General features: G+C 40.6%; 1 long non-coding RNA gene across 1 annotated transcript; it reads left to right on the top strand.

The window, feature by feature from the left end:
* The first annotated feature begins 1,622 nt into the window (after window positions 1-1,622).
* On the top strand, window positions 1,623-9,084 carry LOC143487068 (uncharacterized). The gene is made up of 2 exons (XR_013123891.1): window positions 1,623-2,611; window positions 7,375-9,084. It is a non-coding gene; the product is annotated as an uncharacterized LOC143487068 (long non-coding RNA).
* The last annotated feature ends 5,095 nt before the right edge of the window (window positions 9,085-14,179 follow it).

The following is a 14,179-nucleotide window of genomic DNA, read 5'->3' as shown; positions in this document are numbered from 1 at the left end:
AGAACTGTTTTTCTCTCATCTCTTTGTACTAGCACAGGTGGAGAAAGACCTGCAGGGGCCTGAGTGTCTTTTATGTCTCACCTCACCACCACCCCCGCACACACACACACACACACACACACACACACACACACACACACACACACACACACACACACCTTCACACACCTGTGTGAAACAGAGACATGGCAAGACTCTGAGGCTGCAGATGACATAACAGTGAGAGGCAAACATAAACTGTAATGTCTTCTGCTTTTCTCTCTTCCTACAATTATCAGAGCCACAACACGACATTCTCCCCCTGTGGATGCCAACGCAGCAACTACTGATGTAATGGTGAAGAAAGCAGACCCCTCACCCCCCCTCCATCACCCCCCTCCTCACCCACACTCTCAACCCCCCTCCTCACCCACTTCCTCACCTCCCCTCCTCACCCCCTCCCTCACCCACTTCCTCACCCCCCTCCTCACCCCCTCCCTCACCCACTTCCTCACCCCCTCCCTCACCCCCCCTTCATCACCTACCCTCCATATTCATCTGCTTAAACTTTTTCATTACAACTCCAATCAAACTTCAGCTCGCTCACAAATATCCACTCTAACCGGGGCATTAAAATTCATAACTTTTCTATGCAAATCTCTGGAACAGCATTTCAATGCAAACAAGTTAAATTAGTCCTATTCCTGTTATTGAAACACAAGGGAGAGAAATATGACCAAAATATAAAGTGTATGATTAATGAATGAACTTGTTTCAATGATTACATGGGATGTTGATATATTGCTAATTTACTGGGGGATCTGACAAAAAAGAAAATAAATCTCTCATTCTTTCACATTTTGTTTCATTGATTTGTTTCTTTCAAATTGTATTCTTTTTTTATTGTTTTGTAATATTTATTAGTCTTTTGTCCAGAGAAATCACCTTTTATTGTTAAAATGATACTTCTTGTTATTTTAACATAGAAATGAGAGTCTATTCTGTCTGTATGTTTCTTTTCCCTGAACCACATTGACTGTGACAGCCCTCTGCTGGAGAGGAGGGAAATGAATCCGTGTATCATTCTGTGCAGTAGCACAAAATAAGGGGCGTTCCTATTGGACAAAACTTGACGTATGGCCGACAGGCTATTCTTAAGTCACAGAAACATCTCTGTGGAGGCAGCACAGTTCATGGTTGTCCACATGCTAACACAGCTGCTGACCATCAGTCCCATCGTGAGCCAAGGCCACGGGAGAGCCGTCCTGACGCCCTCCAGCGCTTGGGGTTTAGGAACCTTGGGATGCCACGTAGTTTTGCGTTTAATCTTCTTCTCCTGTCTCTGCCTTGCATTGTGCCACACAGCTGGTCATATCTGTTGGCCGGCCATTAGCAAGGATGCACTGGATAATATGTTACTATGTTACTTCAAAAGCAGAACCCTGGATGATTCAAGAGTTCAGAATTAGTACAGCATGCAAGAGCAACAGACATTTGCTCTTCGTTCAGTGAGATCAAGGAAGGCCCACAAAGAGCCAAGATGGCTGCCAAATCGGGCCCAGAGGAAGCAGCCCAGTCAGACGGGCTGATTGCCAGGGCACGGTCCCTCAGAATCAGGGGCTGTGGGAGATGAGAACTGTTGTGGTTTTCATCTTAATCCCTTCATAGTTTGTTTACATTACAGTATTGAATCAACAGCTTATCATAATTTATATATTTTGACTAGTCATAAAGTATTAATCAAATCTCTAATATTAATTATTATATGTTTTGCTTTCATTATATTAAGGATTAAGTTGCTTGTTAGTAAGAATGACTGTGTACGTGCTTGTGTGCCACTTCCAATACTCCATGCGTTTGCAGTAGGCTAAAAATGGGATGTGTGAGAGAAGGCTCACTGTGACCTTATGTGGTAAGGCCAGGTAGTAAGACCTCGCTTCCAGAATAGAGACAGCTGTAGGTTAAACTATGGAATGTGCAGTTCCTATGTTTAGGAAGGAAAGCATATATAATGGTGAAGAGAGCAGACAGCTTCAGAGCTGCACATGGGGTGACATGATTAGGTAATGTGAGCTCTCCAGAGATCTCTGTATTAATTAATTAATAGGCCTATGTGTATTTTTTAATAAAAGGCTAAAGACAAGACTGGTAATGTTTTCTTTTGCAATCAACGAACACGCTGCGCTAAGGTAAGGAAAGGTTAAGCGCGACATTTTGGTGAGCCCCGACGTGATTGCAAAATAATTTGGAACTTTTTTCTTTTCATCTAATGACTGACAGTTTGACCGTGCCGGCACAACAATAGTGGTAAAGCAGAACCTGTTAAAACAAATCTGCAAAATTTGAATTGCAACTAAATTGTGGTGAACTGACAGTACTTGGATGATTCTAAATTAAATCCAGTCTTGTCTGAAAAGGTAAAAGTATAAGTATACTATGGAAAATGGGTTTGAGTCCCATAAAGGTGATTTTAGGGTTCGAGTCCCTACCGGCAAAATGAAAGCTAACAAGTTTTTGTGTAATAATGAAAACTAACAAGTTTTTATTTAAGGTTTATTCCGTGGTGTGGCGGCCGATCCGTTCTTTTGACGAGAGGAACGAGACCTACGCAAGTTCGAGTCTTGCTAGCTAGGTATTGATATTAACCTTTGGATCTTGAGGAGTCCATAAATTAATATTATTTCGATAAAGCAAAAAGCCGGATAATGCACCTGATTGATTGAAGGATGGTAAAACCTCACGGTGTCAGAACGGAACTCTCGTTCTATATTTAGAACTTCTGGGTGAGTATCTGTTTTTATCAACGTATGTAACTGGTGAGGAAAATGCAAGTTTTATAAATGGTTTTAAGTAGAATATAATGTTAGTTTTAAGGGTATGGAGTACCTTAGTGGAACAGATGAGTGTGACTAGTAAAGTGATTCATACTATTGAAGAATATCATAAGCAGTGTGATATTTGAAGGGCTGGCTGTTATGTGACAGTATGGGTGACCAACACAGAATCGTGTGTCCTCAGATGTAATTAATTGATCAAAATAAAACATTAGAGTCTCGTATGTAATATGTGACTCCTCCCTCATTTGTATTTAATTTATTCAGGTTTCCCCTTTGGTTTGGTCCTGCATATATTTAGTATCAGCTGTACCTTGTGTCTTTGGCGATTACGTTGAGTATTCATTTGCATAGTAAGTAAGGCGTGCTGTGGGTCATGTTGTATAATTAAGTCTATTGCATCTGTTTCTGTTCCATGCATTGTTTGCATATTGTATATAAGTTCTCCTTGTGTCTGGTCGGTAAAGCTTAGTGATCGTGCGTGGATATTTTCTCGTCCTGAGATTACTTGTGTTTTACTTCTGAGTTAAATTTCTCAATTTCGCACCCTCCCCTAGTCTCAGACTATACTTTGTGGGTTCATATATTGTCATTGTTTGAGTGTTGAATATGTTTCAGGCCAACCCATAGTCTAAAACTATACTTTAGGGATCATAAAACAAGTCCGGTTGTTAATAAGTTCGTGTGTCGTTTATTGTGTTGAATAAGTTGGGTTCGCTATGCTGACGGTCTTTGTTATACTTTAAATGATTGCTGGGTTTGTCCTGTTAATGACAGTTGTTTCTCTGTATCCCATATATATATTGGCTATAAGTCATCGGATAAATTTCTTCCTTCGTTGTTTAACAAATAGCATAGTATGTGCTTTGTCTGAGGTGTTCTAGTTTTGATTGTAAGTGGGTGTATTTAATTTCCTCATAATTTCTTATATCTTAACGCTAGGTTAGGTCATTTAGTATTGAATTCAGTATTGTTTGTACACAGTATGGGTTTTGTCCCTCCTCTGTATTTAGTAACTAAGTAATCAATCTTAGTTGAACGTCTAGAGAAATGCCTCAGCGCGCGCACCTGTTGCGTAGGGACAGTGTGCCTAGACAAGCAGACAAGCGAGCAAAAAGTAAAATTTAATTCGTGTATTTGCCTCCGCCTCTTAACCGAGAATTGTTACATCATCGCAAAATAGACCAACTGGCTAAAGTGCACACGTTTAACTCGCAAAATTATCAAACGCGGAGAAGATTTAGCTCTGAGACGCATGTACAAATACTGTTTGCTGGGGGTTGTTCATAATCAACTAGAAGGAGTGGGGTCTACACAGCAGATATTCAGGAAGATACACCACAGCCACCGTATGACTTAAACTCGGTAATGCCCACTAACTAAGTTATCCAGGAATTAATGTAAAAACAGGAATCGTACAAATAGATAAAATCGACGACGTGGAGTTTAAAACGCGCGAGTTACCCTTGACACTGAATATTAGTATTTAAGGCTAAAAAAGGGAACGCATGCCGTGGGGTGAAGTGTAAACTGCGTTTTAAAAGAGACTTGGATGGAGTAGTTATAAATAGCACACACACACCGGAGTAAGTAAAGCGAGTGTGTGAGGTGGAAATGTCAGTGAAACGGTGAGGTATTTGGATAGCTAAAACTGGACAAGCTGACAGCAGCTAGAGAGCTTGGTTCTGGCAGACTTGTGGTGTTAAGTATTATAATAATAAAGATAAATACTTGAAATCGTTTACACTGAGGGCCTTAAAAAGATAATCTAGGAGAGTAGCTTTTTGAATTATAATCAATGTTTCTATGTTTTTCTAATTTTGGAATAGGTCTGTATGTTGTCAGTTTAATATGAGAAACCTGATGCCAGTTAAAGTGACTAGGAAATGTTTAATAATAATAATAATAATAATACTCTGTATTGGTATAGCACCTTTCAAACATACATGCAACTCAAAGTGTTTTATAGAATAGACAAAAAAGAAAAATGTTAAAAGAAATCAAACATAATAAAAGAATGTAATAGAGTAACAAATTATAAGATAATATTGCAATAAAGAAAGTAAGATGGCAATTAGAATAAAGTTGGAGTTTCTTAATTAAAAGCAGATCTAAACAGGAAGGTGTTGAGACTCTTCTTGAAGTTGGGCAGAGATAAAATGTCTCTGAGCAAGCTGTTGCAATCTAAAAGATCTCAGAGCACAGGGGATCCGCCCCAGAGACCTCAATATGTCCCCTAAGTGTATTATTTTATGCAGTAGTGTTAACAGTATGGGTTTAACCTAAATTTTAGAAGAAGGGGTTTTGGGAAGGGGCAAGGAAGGTCACAGTGATCCTGGCAACTTCGTTGTGGCAGGTGGGGTGGATGCTTTCTCTTTGTGTTCAGGAGAGTCATTGGGCGAAAGAGAGTCCCCACAGAACCGTAGGATGAGGGCCAGAGGTCAGAGGTCCAGCACCAAACCCTTCTGCAGTACCAGGGCAATGGCGGGGCCCTGATGAGAACTTGGACAGCAAAGCTACGGCAAACCCTATGTTGTCCCTCACTGGCGGTACTCAAAGACTATCATTTCTGGCTGGAGAATATCAAAGTCTGCACAGAACTGTTCAAATGACTGTACAATGTGGCCAGCAGGCCACTAAACACAGGTTCCTGAGATCAAAGACTGCACCTGTTAACCTGTGGAAGAGACATTACAAATGCACTGTTTACAGACAGCAAACACCTGATGCACCTGATGTCCACAGACTGGCCTCCACGGTTGCTACAGGGGTTTCCTGAAGCCTCACTCATGAGCCGCGAGGGGCGTCCACTCCCAGTTCATTTCTTGGTAGCCAGATCACTTTGATTGAACCTTTGTCCTGCCACCCGACCCAGTTTGTTATATTGTTGTATGACATAGGAGGGGATCCAATTCATGGGAGGAATTTGAAGAACAGCTACAGGATCAGGTAACCTAGGTTACTGGGGCCTGAGGGGCGGCAACCCTGCAAAGCTGAGACATGCGCAGCAGTGCTGGTAGATAATGGGAAATTCAGCCACTCCACAAATCTAATTATCTTCACACCATGGTCACATGGGTAAGGAGTAGGTGAGCATGATAAGGAAACCAGTACAACAAGGCATCGGGTAACAACTAACTTTCTGAATGTGAGCTAATTTAAATCTTGTAATAACTAGTGTATTAAAATAACTTAATTTGACTAGTATTTTCTATCACAAAGAAAGACTTATTTTATTTTAAATTTAATGTATTAAAGTTTAATTTAACTTATTAAACTAAAACAGAACTTGGCACAGGCAGTGGACTTAGCAAATTACTGATTAAAACTTATTACTCTTTTTAGAAGTTTCTGAAATACATTCCTGAATGATATTTCAGTAAAGGGGGAGATACACCTGTTAGACAACACCATGCACACAGCATAGGTTGTACGTACAGAGTGACAAGATAACAAAAGGGGGTAAGCTTAGAGACAGAGGCAAATAGGAGCACATTAGATGGTTTGCAAGGCAGACCACAGGACTAAGAGCTATGTAAAGTACAGGAGAATTGACCCCAGAGAAAAAATTTAAGAAATAGAGTACTTAAATAAAATTTTATTATTAAAATAAAATAGCATTGCTGAGTAAATATGGTAAGAAATAAGGAAGTCTGGAAAGGACAAAATGGGAAACGAATTTTATAGAATCAATTGATCAAACCAGTGTTAACTGAGGCACACAGGGTAGCACGTGGGTAGAAATAAATGAAGAAAAATTTTGGTTAACTGATGGCACCTATACTGACGTAATAGCAGTCTGGACAGAGTAATGTGATATTTGAGACATGCATAACAGCTGTCATGCTTTAAGCAAAGGTCTAAGCAGGCTCCCTGGACCAAAGGAGCTAAGATAGGATGTGATCATTCTTTGTTAATCACTCAGTGGGGAAATTTGCATTGTTACAGCAGCAGAGAATTGTGTAAGGAAATACACATATCTAAGACTATGTACAAATGCAATGAATATAGGAGATGAAGTTCAGATTGACTACATGGGTATAGAAATACCAATACGGGGATTAAAGTATTTGTTAGTGACTGAGGATAAATTCTCAGGTTGGGTAGAAGCATTTCCACCAGGGCAGATGACTCGAGGTCAGTCTGCAGAATGTTGATAAAAATTACTGGATACTGCACCATTGTTTACTAAATTAAGTATGCTCAGATAATGGGATGCACTTCACTAGCTGGGAGCTAAAATTTGTGGAACAAAATTTGGGTTTGAGACACAAATGTGGGTTGGTTTATCATTCTCAATCTCAGGCTAAAATGGAGATTATAAATGGTAAGTATAATGGTAAAGGTAAAGGAAAAGGTATGTGCACAAAGGTATTTATATGGTTGGCCAGAAGATCTTCAGTGAATTTTGTTGCAGGATTCACTTCGTTTGAGCTCATGACAGTGAGAAGTTTTCGGGGGTCCCCCAATGCGCTTGCGAAACCTGACAGGTACACTCGGGGTCGTACAAGGAAGGTTACAGTGAACTAAAAAAGTAATTTGTGAAGCTTATTCTGTCCAGGTACCAGGAGAGGAGTTAGAACCAACGGACCTGCCGGTAACCAAATGGGTCCTGCTTAAGGTCATCAAAAGAAAGTGGTCAGAGCCCAGGTGGACCAGTTCATTCAAGGTCACTAAAGAGAACATCACACTCTGTCCGATTGAAGGGCAAAGGAGAAACGTGGTACCACCTCAGCCGGTGCTGAGCATCAGAACCAGCGCGCCGAGATACGGAGCTCTCAAACGACAGGTCAAAATAACACCTGAGAGCGGAGGTACATCCAGGTAGTCCACCCTGACCTCCTTCGCGGGATAAGAAGATAATCTTGCCTCCAACAGGGCGGAAGAATAGATGATGCTGCAGTAAAAGTTTTGTGATGTATTTGGATGTTTAGTAATATTGTCTAATGTTGTTTTACAGGCCTTGTGTAACATTGTTTTTTGTCTATATGTTTTTATATTATCATTGAAAGTAGTAGCATTGTGATTGTTAGTATTTAACAACATGTTAAAGGACCTTACAGGGGACTGCCCCCTGTGCATATGGATCCATGGTGGGTCAAGGCCAATATTGTTGTAATAGTAGCTGCATAAATGAGATCCCTTGGAGAGTTTCACATAAAGCTTTAGGAGTTGATAATCATACTACTGGCCGGCTGGGACGGCCATTTAGCAATAATAAAGTTCAAAGGTAAGCATTATTTTTCAGCGAGACGCACATCGTACCAAGAACCTAGTTATTCTGTCAATAGAATTGGGATGTTTTCATCTGGAGTACTGGCACATCTCTAGTACAGGTCATGTACCGTATATCTAGTAATAGGAGTGGGCCAATCGGGTTAAGACCCTTTAGGCCTAATTAGGATAAACATAGTATGGTTTAGACCTGCCCCAACACTGGGACCATCACTGGAAAATACGTCAGAAATTAAGATATAAGGCATTCGTGGATCAGATTATACTAAATGGACACGACAGCAGATAATTGAATGATGGTCATATTATGTCTGTGTTAACTTATGTGAGAATGTTTTTGACTTATGATTACAGGTAAATGTTGTATTCCAATGTAGAAGAAGCTTAGTGGGAAGCTTAATCAGCAGTAAGATTGAGAAGCAGGAACCACAAAGGTGTTTGGGTATGATGTCATAGTTGGAGTCAGAAGATGAAAAGGTAGTTTTGGATTAACTTAAAGTTTGATCTATTTAGAGATCAAAAAGGGGGAATTGTTGTGGTTTTCATCTTAATCCCTTCATAGTTTGTTTACATTACAGTATTGAATCAACAGCTTATCATAATTTATATATTTTGACTAGTCATAAAGTATTAATCAAATCTCTAATATTAATTATTATATGTTTTGCTTTCATTATATTAAGGATTAAGTTGCTTGTTAGTAAGAATGACTGTGTACGTGCTTGTGTGCCACTTCCAATACTCCATGCGTTTGCAGTAGGCTAAAATGGGATGTGTGAGAGGAGGCTCACTGTGACCTTATGTGGTAAGGCCAGGTAGTAAGACCTCGCTTCCAGAATAGAGACAGCTGTAGGTTGAACTATGGAATGTGCAGTTCCTATGTTTAGGAAGGAAAGCATATATAATGGTGAAGAGAGCAGACAGCTTCAGAGCTGCACATGGGGTGACATGATTAGGTAATGTGAGCTCTCCAGAGATCTCTGTATTAATTAATTAATAGGCCTATGTGTATTTTTTAATAAAAGGCTAAAGACAAGACTGGTAATGTTTTCTTTTGCAATCAACGAACACGCTGCGCTAAGGTAAGGAAAGGTTAAGCGCGACAGAACATTATGTGAGGGTGGAGTAAGGAAGGAAGACGTCATCTCAGTGTCCAGAGGTGTGCTGCACCCACCTGGAGACGATGCTCCGTCATACATATAGCTGGGACAACCAGTCTCTGGGTTTTCTACTGACCTGGACAGGGGTTGTCCCTAGGAAGGCCACAATTAAGCAATGGGGTTCCTGATTCTTCACCCGAAGCACACTGAAGAAGACTGACCCAACTGAGTAATAAGATATCTATAGCAAAACATGGTGATGATGTTTTGAGTGCTTTCTTCCGCCTGATTCAGCTTGCCAGATTTCTCAACAGTCCTGTTTCTCAAGTTTGAAATGAATCCCAGCTCTAATTAATCACTCTTAACTGATCATTCTGTGCATTTGAATAGTGGAATATGAGAGCCTGATAAATTTAACAGGGCTGGTTAAAGAAAAGATTAGTACTAACCTGGTGAGCTGAATCTGAGTTTCAAAATAAGGATTTGATTTTTTGCTTTTATAAGAAATACTATGAAACACACACACACACACACACACACACACACACACACACACACACACACACACACATTCATATATAGGGGAGACCGGGTATGGTTGTAACATGGGGGGAGTTGTAACACCATCAGTTCCACCGATCATGGATAAGATAGGAGTCTTATATGATTTACCCAATTCCTCCCTGATACTACATGGTGAATATCAAGGCTGGAAACAGGCACCTGCAGATTCCATCGAGAAAAAACTGATTTTGAGGTGAGAAAGTAAATTTCTGAATCAAAACTATATTTTGTTTAGTACTTATACTATTGCAGATAAAACCATGTGAATTATATTACATTAAACTGTCATTTCTCAGGTAAATTGTGATGCATTTTCCCCCTGTTAATTTCAAATCACCTTGCTAATACAGCTAGTTAAACAATGGCTGACAGGGGTGGGGTGGGTTGTAACACAGCTTTAAAACATGTTACAACCATCACCTAACATACAACTAAGAAAACTTTCTTGATTTTGTGGTTGAAATTCTGAAACCCTTAAATGGTGATCACAATAAAAGTCAGAAGCAGTTGGGTAAGATAATAAAGTACAATGATTTATTTAACAAAGTATGGATTAATCCAGATATCTCAGTTACATACACACAAGGCATCTGTCACAGAGAGCTAATTCCCCTCTCCAAACTCTCATCTTTTATACTTTAATCATAAGCATGCACGGTGTCCACGAAGTGAACATGAGGTGATTAACTAAATATGATTGGGTAAACATGACATAATTAACACATGATCTGACAGATGTATATTGGCCTCTCCCCTTGCATGACCCCTCCACGCTCAGCATCCTCGTGATGGCATGATGGACTGAGTGCCGCCGTGGCCCCTTCCAAATTGAGATTAGGGGGGACCGGCCGGCGCCTCCAGCAAGGTCAGTTTAGGAACATCAGAGGAACATCAGATTAGGACTGAGCCGAGGCCGTCCAGGGAGAAGAAAATACACTTCTGAGGCCTACTGAAGCCATGATTAACACACATACATGCAAAGAGCCCTAACATTATACATCTAATGTGTTTAATATATAGTAAGAAAGCCTGGCATAAAGTAAAATCATAAAATTTCCATCACAATTTTTAATAATTTTAAAGAAAGACTGATGGAGATGAGCCTGCAAATGTTTTTAAAAGAGGCTTCTGATGAGGTCACAAAGAAGGGCAAATCAGTCAGATCAGTTGCAAAGGCACATGGTATCTGCCATGTAACACACACACACACACACGCACACACACACACACACACACACACACACACACACACACACACACACACACACACACACACACACACACACACATTGACGTTGTTTATTATTTGACTTACCTTTACACAGGTACATTGCATTAAGCATACATATTGTTAAATGTCTGTTCTAGTACACTAATTTACACACACACACACACACACACACACACACACACACACACACACACACACACACACACACACACACACACACACACACACACACACACACACACACACACTCCTGAGGATAACAGAAAGTGGATATGAGATATGGTCAGTCACAGAGAGAGAGAGATTGTTCTGGATTGTTATTTTATTAAAAAAAAAACAAAAAAAAAACTATTTTTGAAGCATTTTGCCTCTGTTTTTTGCTTCTTTTGTTCAATTGTTACAACTTACATTAACCCAGCATGTGTTACAACCTACACCGGTAGTGGGGTATGTTGTAACAAAGAAACACCATGTATTTGACATCAACTCACGATGGCTGTGATATTTCAATTAAAGTTTGAATTGGTGCCATTTGTAGTAAACAAATGGGTGTACTTTGTATAAAAGTTTGAGAAGTCTAGCTAAAAAATTCAGTGAGTTACAGGTGCTGAAGCAAAAAGTGTTACAACCATACCCAGTCTCCCCTATACAGTTGCAATCAAAAATATTCAACCCCCCAAAGATTTTAAGGATTTATCAATATATGCTTTTTCAAATAGCAAGATTCTGCTTTGGATGACTTCTTTATGAGTTGAGTGATACATAAAATCAGAACAGAAAATGCATGATATAGTATTTGTGTGTAACAGTATATTTTGTTAAGATAGCCATGTCACAATTATTCAACCCCTATATAATATTGTTGTTTTTAAAGCTTTCTGACAGGTTTTATGGACTAAAGTGGAGTTGAAACATAACTAAGCTTTTGAGAACTCTATAATGATCCTTCATTTGCTTCAGCTGTGATGCATATATAAACCCCACCCATGAAGGAATTCAAGGTGAGTTGCAATCATGGGAAAGACAAAGGAGCTTCCACAAAAGCTGAGAGAGGAGATTATTTCATCGCACCTAAAGGGCCTTGGGTATAAGAAGATTTCCAAAAAATATAACATCCCAAGAGACACCATTGGGAGCATTATAAGGAAGTTTAAAACTTATGGAACAGCTGCAAACCTGCCTGGCTGTGGAAGAAAGCCCAAAATTTCATCAAGGGTCCTTAGCAACTTAGTCAGGACAACTAAGAAAAACCCCTGTGTGAGTGCAAGACACCTACAGGATGACCTGATGAAGGCTGGAACAAGTGCTTCAGTAGCTACTATAAGACGTGCGCTGAATAAAAGAGGACTTCATGGCCGGACTCTAAGACACACTCCACTCTTAACCACAAGGAACATCAAAAGTCGACTAGAATATGCCAGGAAGAATTTGGATAAGGCTACAGAGTTTTGGGACACAGTTCTATGGACTGATGAAACCAAACTGGAACTGTATGGACATATGGACCAACGGTATGTCTGGCGTGCGAAAGGCCAGGCTTACGACCAGAAGAATACCATCCCCACAGTCAAGCATGGAGGTGGGTCATTGATGATGTGGGGCTGTTTTTCTGCAGCAGGAACTGGTAATCTTGATTGTGTACCTGGCATCATGGTTTCTCAGAAATACAAGGCCATTTTAAAGAGGAACGTGATGGCATCTGTTGACAAATTAAACCTTGGCAATCATTGGACAGCAAGACAATGATCCCAAGCACACCTCCAAGTCAACCAAAGCTTGGTTGAGAAAAAGATCATGGAATGTCCTGGAGTGGCCTTCTCAGTCCCCAGATCTAAACCTGATTGAAAATCTTTGGTGGGATTTAAAGAAGGCAGTTGTAGCACGGAAGCCATCAAACATCACTGAACTAGAGCCTTTTGTGAAGAATGGGCCAAGATTCCAATTGAGAGGTGTAAGAAGCTTGTTAGTACTTACCAAAAACGTTTGTTGGAAGTTATAAAAGCTAAAGGATGCTCCACAAAGTATTGAAGCAGGGGGTTGAATAATGGTGCACATGTGTACAAAGAGTTACATTTTTCATTTGAACTTCAAAGTTAAGTCAAATTGTTGTCAAAATAACTCAAATATGTATTAATAAATACTGTTTGTTGTTTAATTAGGTTATTTTGTCATTTATTGTCAGTCTTTCATCCACATCTCTATAATGTCTTTGGAGTTGAGTGGGTTGAATATTTCTAACTGTATACGTAATGTAAATCAGTGTCTAACATCACGAGGGTTACCTGAACCTGTTTGTGTGTTAACGGGGTTTTAAAAAGGGTTTAACATCCTAGCCTGAGGTGTGTAACTGTAATTTTAGATTTTGACAAAATGTATATTAGTCAGCGTAAAGGTTTGCTTTGATGTTCATACGCCGTGGCCGAACACGTGACTCAGACCTGAATCACTTCACAGCAGGTTTGCTCTGGGTTTCAGTAATCACGTGCTCTTCTCCAACTAAAAAGGTCCTCGCGTGCCATCTACGTGCATACGGGGAGATGGAAGTAAGGCAGGTGCACGTGAAGAAGCGCGTGAAGAACTCCACCGCGTGCTCCAAAGTTTAAAAACCGTGACGTGACAACTCCTGAGGCCTAACGTAGGACCGAGGGCGCTTCTGCTTTAACGCCGACCTTGTCTATGGAAATATCGCCATCTAGTGGTGGTACTTTACCAATCCACAAGGACACGCTCGTGTTTGTGCAACTCCTCGTGCTGCTGACTGTGTTTACTTTGGTTGGTGTGTGTATTTCCCCCTCCTTTGTCGTGTGCCTGTGACTTGGTGTGTCATTGGTGGGCAGTTGGATGGCAGACTCCTCGTCTCCCTGAGCACATTCTGAGTGAAAGCACAAAGCCTTTTTGTATGTGTGTGTGTGTGTGTGTGTGTGTGCGCGCGAGGAATACTGAGCTCAACAAATATTTGTGCAGGATGTTTTTTAAGGACATCAATACCAACTGTGCTTCTATAATTGCTGGTATAATTGTAACCAAAAGCTGCTATCACGTGAGCTCACTGGCATCTGCGAAAGCGCGCGCACGTCTTTCGGTGCAGATTGCAGAACCCGGAGCGTCAAGGAACGCGCAGGGCTCCGGGGAGTGACGTCACGCCCGGTGATCGAGGAGTGACGTCACGCCCGGTGGACCGATGCGCTGTAATTTGGCCTGAACGGAGACGAGAGAAAGAGGGCTGGGCAGTGGAG

Source organism: Brachyhypopomus gauderio, chromosome 2, assembly GCF_052324685.1.
Source record: "Brachyhypopomus gauderio isolate BG-103 chromosome 2, BGAUD_0.2, whole genome shotgun sequence".
In the NCBI taxonomy this organism is placed as follows: Eukaryota; Metazoa; Chordata; class Actinopteri; order Gymnotiformes; family Hypopomidae; genus Brachyhypopomus; species Brachyhypopomus gauderio.
Note: the sequence above shows the minus strand (reverse complement) of the source record. Positions and strands in the feature narration are given on the sequence as shown.